A 9,609-nucleotide genomic window follows, 5' to 3' on the forward strand; every position below is an offset into this window, starting at 1 on the left:
AAAAAATACCTAGGCTGCTTCACCAGGCAATTTTAATTCAGTAATAGTTTCACTAGTGATAACCCAGTGTTACACCTTGTCTCCTCCTCTCCTCGAAGGTCCATCTCCCCTACTGTACAGCACACACCCTAAGTCCACAGCTTGTTGGGAAATCTTCATAATAGCAATGAAAGCTGTGGCTGCACTTACATCCTCTAACAGGAAGAACTGAAGCTGAGAGACTGGCAGTGTACATCCACACATATAATCCCTGAATTCGAGGGCAGAGACAGAAGATCACAAGATCGGAGTCCAGCTACTCTATTATAGTAAGTGCCAGGCATCAGCAAGACCCTGTCTCAAATATTAAAAACAAAAACAAAACACAGGGAGCCTGGCAGGGTGTGTTTATACCATGTCATAGAGGAGGCTCAGGTATGGGGTTTGATTTCCAAGCTGTATCATCTACACAGAAGACCAGGTCTCAAATAAAAAATAAAATAAAAACAGCCCCAGAGTATTACTCTCCCACACCAGAACTCTCCTCAAAGTAACAAATGATACTGCCCAGACCCCAAAAGAGGGACAAACACTCCCAGGCTTTCTGACACGTATCTTTTCTTTCAGTTGTTTTGAAACAGTAAAGGGTCCTGCTGCTCTTCCAATAGCAGTTAACTTTCATTATAAAAATGTCAGTTTGGGACAGATTACAGAAACAATTGCTCTTAAGTAAAATAATTTCGTCTTGGATTTCAGTTCCACAGAGTATTCACCCAAAAGCACCCCCTATCCCTAGTGATGCCTTTCTCTGACTCCCCAGGCTTTCTCCCTCTATTGTACTGAAGGTCTCAGATGCCAGAGATGGAGGAACAATGCCACAACACAGCTGCAGGCTTCCTGCCTGCCCGCCAGTCATTATTCTCAAGACCAGAGGACTTTCAAACACTGCTTGGATTGCTTTGAAATTCCCTCTTTCAGATTCCCTTCCTTCATGGACCATCTACTGAAAAGAATGGCTTCAAAAATGTCTTGCTGCACCAATCAAAACTCTAAGCAAACTGAAAGTCAAAAGCCTTGGATATGGTGAGCTAAGCTACAAATGGCTTAAGTTTGGTAAAAAGCCAGTAAAAATGTACATAACAGGAGGGAAAGGATTCTTCTGATGAAGCACAGGATAGACTTTTTCTCATGGATAAACAAAACCTGCTTCTGAAAAATCCTAAATTTATATCGAGTCAGCATTAAAGACTGAAATATCACCATTAATTAAAAAGGGATGGGGACTACTCTATTGAGAACTGTGTCTCAAACTATGAAAAGGGCCAACATGTCCCTTCTTAAAGACATTTTACACCAGAATGAAATGCATTTACACATCTAAGTTTTGAGAACAGAACAGATTACCAACATCACCTGACAACCTGGAGTCCTCAGATCGCAGTTTAAATGTGAAACACTCAGTAAAACTCTTACTAGATTGCTGAACTAGCCCAGAGAAGAGACCCAAGCACAGGTGGTTAATTATCCTCCCAGCAGGCCATGGGTCCTTTGCCCTTTGTCTAAAAACATTAAAAATGGAAGGTTCATGAGTAACAACTTGTCAAACTGGTACAATAAACAAATTTTCCAAGATCTTATACTTCTAGCAAAACAAAAGGACCAACTAAACAATACTTAATAAAGCCTTAATCTATCTAGTACAACAAAATAATGTAAATAGTCCCATAAAGTTCATTCAGAGCAATGGGATTCAACCTACACAATTAACATTCAACCAATCACCAGGTGGTGGCTCATGCCTTTGATCCCAACACTCAGGCAGAAGCAGGAGGATCTCTAAGTTTGAGGCCAGGCCAGCCTACAGAGTGGGTTCAGGACAGCCAGAGATACATGGAGAAAACCATGTATCTGCTGGTTCAATTCCCAGCACCCCCATGGCAGCTCACAACTGTCTGTCACTCCAGTTCCAGGGGGATCTGCCAACCTCACACAGACAAATGTGTACATAAAATAAAAAACTATTAGCCGGGGTTGAAGGCGTACGCCTTTAATCCCAGCACTCGGGAGCCAGAGGCAGGCGGATCTCTGTGAGTTCGAGGCCAGCCTGGTCTACAGAGCGAGTGCCAGGATAGGCTCCAAAGCTACACAGAGAAACCCTGTCTCGAAAAACCAAAAAAAAAAAAAAAAAGAAAACACTGAACCAACCACCACCAGGTTCATCCACGTAAGGATGAAGAAGATTTCTGGAGCCCTTCCCATCCATCATCCTTCCATTACTCCATCTTAGAGCAGCTGTGCAGCCCAGGCCAGGATCCCACCACTCTGTAGGTAACCAAGAATTAGTTCAGTATTATAATGAAGCTTTATCCCTCACAGCAGCTTTAACCAAGGAGAGCAGACCTTTCAACAGAACAGCAGTACAGAATGGTCCAAAAACCACACCTCTTGAATCCATCAACACAAACATCAGCAGAGAAGGAAAAATAGGACAGATTAGGAGGGGGTGGGAGGAGGACTCTAGCCCACTTGCTCGGAGAACATTTCAAGATATGTTGTCAATCAAGTGAGACTCCTCCCCTACCTCTAGTCCACGTGACTATGGTGTGGTTAGTTAAAAGCCTTTATTACTGCCCCACTTATGAACGGATCTAGATACCAATCCCACCAAGCTAAGTGAGCGCTGACACATTGGCAGCTGCATTTGCAGGCTAGGAAGTGTGTGTGAACTGGCCTCACCTGCTGAGCATCTTCCGGCCACTTTCCTGTTCCTTAACAACTTTCTAACAGAAGTAAGAAAAGGAAAGGTGATCAAATCAAGTCAATTCTATCATCTGTTGGAGGATTAAAAGCAGATTTAGCTGTGGAGAAAGTATCCTTAGCCCCAAAGAATCCCGGGGGTCCTCTCAGAAAACAATGGATATATATTTGCCCAACAGTCAGCTTCAGGTCCATGGGCCCCTCTTCCACATGCACTGCTGAAGGTTCCCTTCCAATCCCTTCCCGCCCTACAATGCACTCAGCTGAGCCACATTTCACTGCAGCACTCCATCTCAAAAGTCCCTGCAATCTAAACAGTCAACTCTCTTCAATTTACTATGAGGAAAAGCGAACATTCTGCTCCAATGCCAATGTTTGGCTCCCAGAGCTGTAGCCAGTCAATACAGCAAAGAGAACATGCCACGCCACTGTGTATATACAGCAGTGCAAACGCAGCTGGTGCAGCAATCCCTGACTCAGTGAACGGAGGAACAAGAACAACTCTTGCTTTTGCCATCCCAGGAAGCATCATTAGCAGAATAAGCAGGCTATTAAATTATAGCCAATTTGCTATGTGGACAAACTGCCACAGGAGGCAATAGTCATTCTAAACTTACAACAAATTAAAAGTTTCAAAAGCACATCCTCTGGATCAGAATTAAAATCAGAGTTTTAAAATGCAAAAAGAAATCCTAAAGCCATTTACATCAGCAACCAATTAGGGACAGGACAGCAGCAATTGAGGTTTGTTGTTGTTTCGTCCAACCCTATTATCCACACTAAAAGACACTTTCAAATTCTCAAACAGTAGTTTTCAACTCAAAGGAAGTATTTTAGAATCATGCAGCTGCCGCACAAAAGACTAGATGATGACCTGTTGTGTGTACAAGTGCAGACTTTCAGGTGTCTGTTCCAGTGAGATGCAGGGACCAAACCTCAGGTCATCAGGCTGAACAAGCACCTTTACCCACTGAGCAATCGCTCTAGGCCAAGACTGGATTTTATAAATTACTTTTTTCCATTAGCAGACTGTCCCTGACATAGCAAGGAACCTTATTTCAGTGGGTCAAAATGGGCTTTCCTGGCACATGCATGCAGTACACATGAGCCCATGGACCTACAGGGGCACAGGCATGCATGCCCACATGTACACATGTGTGCACACAGACACACATACACACATACATACACACACCATAATAAGCTGTTGGGAGCTGGAGACTTGGCTCAGTTGTTGAGAGCACTTGTTGCTCTTGTAGAGGACCTGGGTTCAATTCCCAGCAGCCACAAGGTAGCTCACAAGCATGTTAACTCCAGTTCCAGGGGACCAAACACCCTCTTCTGACCTCAGCAGGCATCACGGTGCATATAAATGAAGACAAAGCATTCACATACATAAAGTAATGAAATAATTTAGAAATAAATAAAAATTAAAATAAGTTGTTATTTCACTCCATTTCTTGAGAAACAGAGGCAGGTCTGTGGCAGCTTGGTCTACACAGTGTGTTACAGGACAGCCAGGACTATGAAGTAAGACCCTGTCTCAGAAAAAAAATGCAAGGTCAAGAAGGCATTATTAATGCTGGGCCATGTAGGTGTATACCCACACACATAAAATAGGGAAGGGGCCCACAGATCTGAGTTGGAAGCTACTCTGGTCTACTTAAGGAGGGAAAAAAAGAGAGAAAGAAGGCATTAATGGGCTGGGGAGGCAGTTCGGTGGCAGAGAACTTTCCTAGCAAGCATGAGGTTCAACCCCAGCTCCCAAAAAATAAACATAAGATGTTACTATCTTATCTCCAAACTGTATTTTGTTTACACATCTCTCAGAAAGAGGATCCAGGGCCCTACAGTACACTCCCTCCTTACTAAATAAGTTCCTATTTATTAAGAGGGTGGAGCTGCCCTACAGAAGTTTTGATACCAGGGAAAATGCACCCTAAAATCACTTACAAAGCATAATGCAATTGGCTAAGTGTATGGACCAGTAGTACAGCATATGTTTGGCCCAGGACTCAATAAATAAATAAATAAATAAATAATAAATGACACAGGACTGGAAAACTGTCTCGAGGATTAAGAACATTGGCTGCCGGCCGGGCGTTTGTGGTGCACGCCTTTAATCCCAGCACTCAGGAGGCAGAGGCAGGCAGATATGTGAGTTTGAGGCCAGTCTGGTCTACAAAGTGAGTGCCAGGACAGCCTACAAAGCAATACAGAGAAACCCTGTCTCAAAAAACCAAAACACTAATAACCTAGCTCTTCTATAATTCCAGTTTTCTTTTTTTCCTAATTAATATGTGTATGCCTACATGAGTTTATGTGCACCACTTGCAGGCAAGAGACTATGGAGGCCACAAGGGAGCCTTAGATCCCCTGAAGTTGAGTTACAAATGGATGAGCTGCCATGTGGGTGCTGGGAACCAAACCCTTCTTTTTTTTTTTTTGGGGGGGGGGGGTTTCTCTGTGGCTTTGGAGGCTGCCCTGGAACTAGCTCTTATATACCAGGCTGGTCTCAAACTCACAGAGATACACCTGCCTCCGTCTCCCGAGTGCTAGAATTAAAGGCCTGCGCCACCAACACCCAGGCAAAAAGTTTTCTTAACCACTAAGCACCTATTAGGTCCCCTTTCAATTATTTTAATGAACTGTTAGTAAGTTTTGTTGTTGTTATTGTTTTTTCTGAAATAGTTTCTCTGTGTAACCTTGACAGTCCTGCAACTGGCTTTGGTAGACCAGGCAGGCCTGGAACTCAGATCTGCTAGGATTAAAAGCATACACTACCACCTCCCAGCAGACTGTTAGCAATTTTTAAATATTATTTATTCTTATTTTATGTATGACTGTTTGCCTGTGTATATGTATGTGAACCATATGCAGGAGCCTGGGGAAGGCAGATAAGGGCTCTAGATGCTATGGAGCTTGAGTTACAATAGGTTGTGGGCTGCCATGTGGGGATAGAAAACCAAACCTGGGTCCTCTGAAACAGCAGCAAGTACTCTTAACCACTGAGCCATCTCCCCAATTCCCCTGTACTAATTTTTCAAATCATTTTAGCAAAACAAAGTGGAACATACCTATAACCTCACTTGAGAGACGAAAGCAGGAGGCTGAACTCAATCAAGGCCAATCTAGGCTAAAGATCTAAATGCTATCCTAAACTAATTAATGATTCAGAGACTTACAAAAATGAATGTAAGAGTCATATATCTCTAATCTCAGCACTAGGAGGCTGAGGCAGGCAGATCATGAGTTGAAGACCAACCTGAACTATAAGCTCCAGGTTCCACAACTGCCTGAGCAATGAGACCATTTCAAAGCAAATGTTTAGTGGTTTAAAAGCACTTGCTACATACACCTACAAAGGCCCAGGGTTCAAACCCCCAGCATCTACCTAGCAGCTCACCATTAGTAACTACAGTTTCAAGGAACCTAATGTACTCTTCCAGTCTCACACCCTCTTTGGGCCTCCAAAGACACCAGGCAGATGTGGTGATACCAACACAGGCAGTCAAAATACCCATACATATAAATTTGAGGGGCTGAAGAGCCAGCTCGATCGTTCCTCAAACTGACTGTTCCTACAGAGCACTCAGGCTTGATTCACACCAAACCCCATGGTGGCTCACAAACATTTGTGTGTTGCTTTATTTTGTTTTGTTTTTGTTTATGGAGACAGGGTTTCTCTGTGTAGCTTTAGCTGTCCTGGAACTCACTCTGTAAACCAGGCTGGCCTCAATCAAACTCGAGATCCCCTGCCTCTGCCTCCTGAGTGCTGGGATTAAAGGAGTGAGCCACCATGACCAGCTCACAAACACCCTTAAATCCAGTTCCAAGGGAACAGACACCCCCCTCTTCTGACCTTTTCAGGCACTAAACATGCACATGGGTGTGTAACGTGCAGATATACACTCAAACAAAATTCACACATAAAATAATATTTACAAAAACAGACACTCTTATTATATGCTGAAGCTTGTGTTTTGAAGACCTCTATAGTTAAGTGATGTTTTCTGATAGAAACTGCTTACAATTAGCCTCCCACCTAGTCCACAATTCCCAGCTACAAAATGTACTTCTTCCTATGTGCCAAAAGCTAACATGTGCCTTTCTGATTGGACAATTAAGTCTTTTCTATCAACATATAAAAGACCCTACAATTTAGGATCACAGACAGTTTAGATTACTGCTCATTTAAATTCAGAACCTGAAGCAACCTCCAGTGACACAGGAGCTACAGTGTCAATATCATTTTACAGAGGCTTCACTTACAATGAACCCTCAAGGGTTCATCCCACAAGCTATTATTTCTTTAAAGGTTTTACACGAAGCAACAGAAGCACTAAATCCAAAAGAGCCTTTCTAACAATGATCAAGATTTTTTGAAGCCAGGTGGTGGTGGCGCAGGCCTTTAATCCCAGCACTCGGGAGGCAGAGGCAAGCGGATCTCTGAGTTCGAGACCAGCCTGGTCTACAAGAGCTAGTTCCAGGAAAGCCTCCAAAGCCACAGAGAAACCCTGTCTCGAGGATTTTTTGTTTTTGTTTTTATTTTGAGGCAGGGTTTCTCTGTGGCTTTGGAGGCTGTCCTGGAACTAGCTCTTGTAGACCAGGCTGGTCTCGAACTCACAGAGAGATCCACCTGCCTCTGCCTCCTGAGTGCTGGGATTAAAGGCATGTGCCACCACCGCAGAGCAAGATTTTTTTATTATTATTTTTTTTAAATGTATGTCCATGCACCAGGTGGATGCCTGGTGCTCAGAGGCCAGAAGAGGGCGACTAAACCACCCCTGAAACTGAAGCTTCAGATCCTTGCTGGATGCTGGGAATCAATTCCAGGTCCCCTGGAAGAGCAGCAAAGTGTTCTTAACCACTGAGCCATCTCTCCAGCTCCTCCAGGTTTTAAGGGAGAAAAAAAGAGAAAGAAAACACTATTCCCACCCCATTTTTCCTTGTTCTTGGTTTCATTATATACTAGCTAGCTGCCCTTTAGTCCCCAAACCAAAAACACCATGAAATGCCAGCAGTCCATTGCATCAGGGTTTGGAGTGAAGAGATTCTGTGTCTCTTCAGTTGGGTGTCATATATGGAAAAACCTATCCTGAATAAACAGCCAGCCATTTGATTTTTTTAAAAGCACAAACAGTTCACGGTTTGCAATGCCATTTCCACAGCATATTTACTGAAGATCTGGAATCCACACTCCCCTGACTCCAGCATCTCGTCTATGCAACAACCTGCAGAAACAAATACTGAGCAGATCTGCCAGCTGATCCGAGGGCTGGCGTTTAAATCTCAGGCCACGGCAACCCTGATACAGAAGCTCTCATCTCATGCAGTCCACTTGGCCCTGCAGCAGACAGAGGACTCGCCTTCCTGGTTTTTACCGCACAAGCTTAATTACAAAAAACAAGTTGGCTTTGAAGCGCTACTCAGAAACTGCAAAAAAGGAAGTCTTTGCATTTAGCGGGGGAGGGGGGTATTACTCGACTTCAAGACAGTCTCCAACCTTCCATGTCATACAGTATGGAGTCCTGGGCTCCTGCTCCGTGGGCCTGAAGTGCTCTGCCCTCACCCAGCTGCTCGATTGGTTAACTTTTCCACCTGGGCACCCTCAAACTGTCTACGAAGTAGCACTGCCTCGCACTTCTCTCACAGGCTGTGAGGCTCGGTTCATTTAAACTATTGCAAACAGAATCAATGAACGAATCAAGACTGGGAATTTCAGAAGGTGAAAGTGATCGCGGTAATAGGTGATACCAGACAGCAGAGCCAGTACCCGCGCCGCACACAGGGCAGACCCCACACTCGTTCCGGTATCCACGATACACTCTACGATACACACACTTCAAACTCCTCATCCGCAAAGCATCCACCCTGTACACATCTCGGACCCCGCATGCACCCCGTACTCGCCCTAACCAGACCGCAGACCCCGCACTCACTCATCCCTCACACCTCCAGTCACCCCGCACATCCCACCGCACACCTCCAACACCACACTGGTCCTACACGCCCTGCATCCACACCCACCCTGCAGACCCCACAGCGGCCCTACCTGCCTCCACTCCACACACCCCGAAGACTACGGACCCACACCACACACCTGGCACGTCGCGCAGACCCACATCCACCCCACATACCACAGACCCTGCTCTCACCATGCACACACCCCGCACTCACCCCGCGCGCACCGCAGACTCCGCGTCCGCCGCGCCCGCTCGCAGCCGAGCCGCAGCCTCTGCCCAAAGAACCCAAGTCTGCCCCGCCGGGCGGCGCCGGCGGGAAGAGGAGGCTGAGCTGCGCTTCCCCGACCCCGGACTCGGCGGGGGGAGCTCAAGCAGCAGAGGCCGCGGCCGCGAACTCCTCGCGACCCTGCGCGGGCCCCGGGGCTTAGCGCCGCCCGCCCGATCCCTGTCGCCTGCGCCGCGCGTTGCCGGCGACCCCGAGACCCCCGCCCGGGGCCATGCCGCCGGCCTTGCCCGCCGCCCACCGCCGCCTTTCTCTCCACTCACCGCTCGCCGCCATCTTCCCCAGCGCTGCTCTCGATCGGAAACTCGCAGCTCAGCCCCGGCCGCCGACACCGACTCCGCCGAGGCCGCCGCCGGCGATCTGAGGAGCTGTGGCGGCCGCCGCTGAAGCCGCGGCGCGGAGGCCGCCGGGATTTGTAGTCCTGCGGCCACGCCCAGCACTACGGGTCCCAGGGGGCCGTGCGCGCGGTAGGAGGCGTGGCCAGGCGGTCTGGGTGCCTCCGGCCCTCCTAGGACCTGGAGCGCACGTCTTGCGTTAGTTTTCCCGTGTGCCCGTCTCTATGCTGGAATTCCTGACATCTATGGAGTGTTCATTGTGCGCCAAGCACCGATCCTCAAAACTAGC

The 9,609-nt window shown here is 46.8% G+C and overlaps 1 protein-coding gene across 4 annotated transcripts in view; it reads right to left on the reverse strand.

Annotated features, from left to right (window-relative positions):
• Positions 1–9,388, reverse strand: part of Ncoa3 (nuclear receptor coactivator 3) — an 86,735-nt gene extending 77,347 nt beyond the window's left edge. For all 4 annotated transcript variants that reach the window (XM_027423378.2, XM_027423377.2, XM_035446745.1 and 1 more), the window contains exon 1: positions 9,249–9,388. The gene's annotated coding sequence lies outside the window, so the exon portion shown is untranslated. The remainder of the gene's footprint in view (positions 1–9,248) is intronic.
• Between the last annotated feature and the right edge of the window lie 221 nt (positions 9,389–9,609).

This window comes from Cricetulus griseus, chromosome 6 (assembly GCF_003668045.3).
Source record: "Cricetulus griseus strain 17A/GY chromosome 6, alternate assembly CriGri-PICRH-1.0, whole genome shotgun sequence".
In the NCBI taxonomy this organism is placed as follows: Eukaryota; Metazoa; Chordata; class Mammalia; order Rodentia; family Cricetidae; genus Cricetulus; species Cricetulus griseus.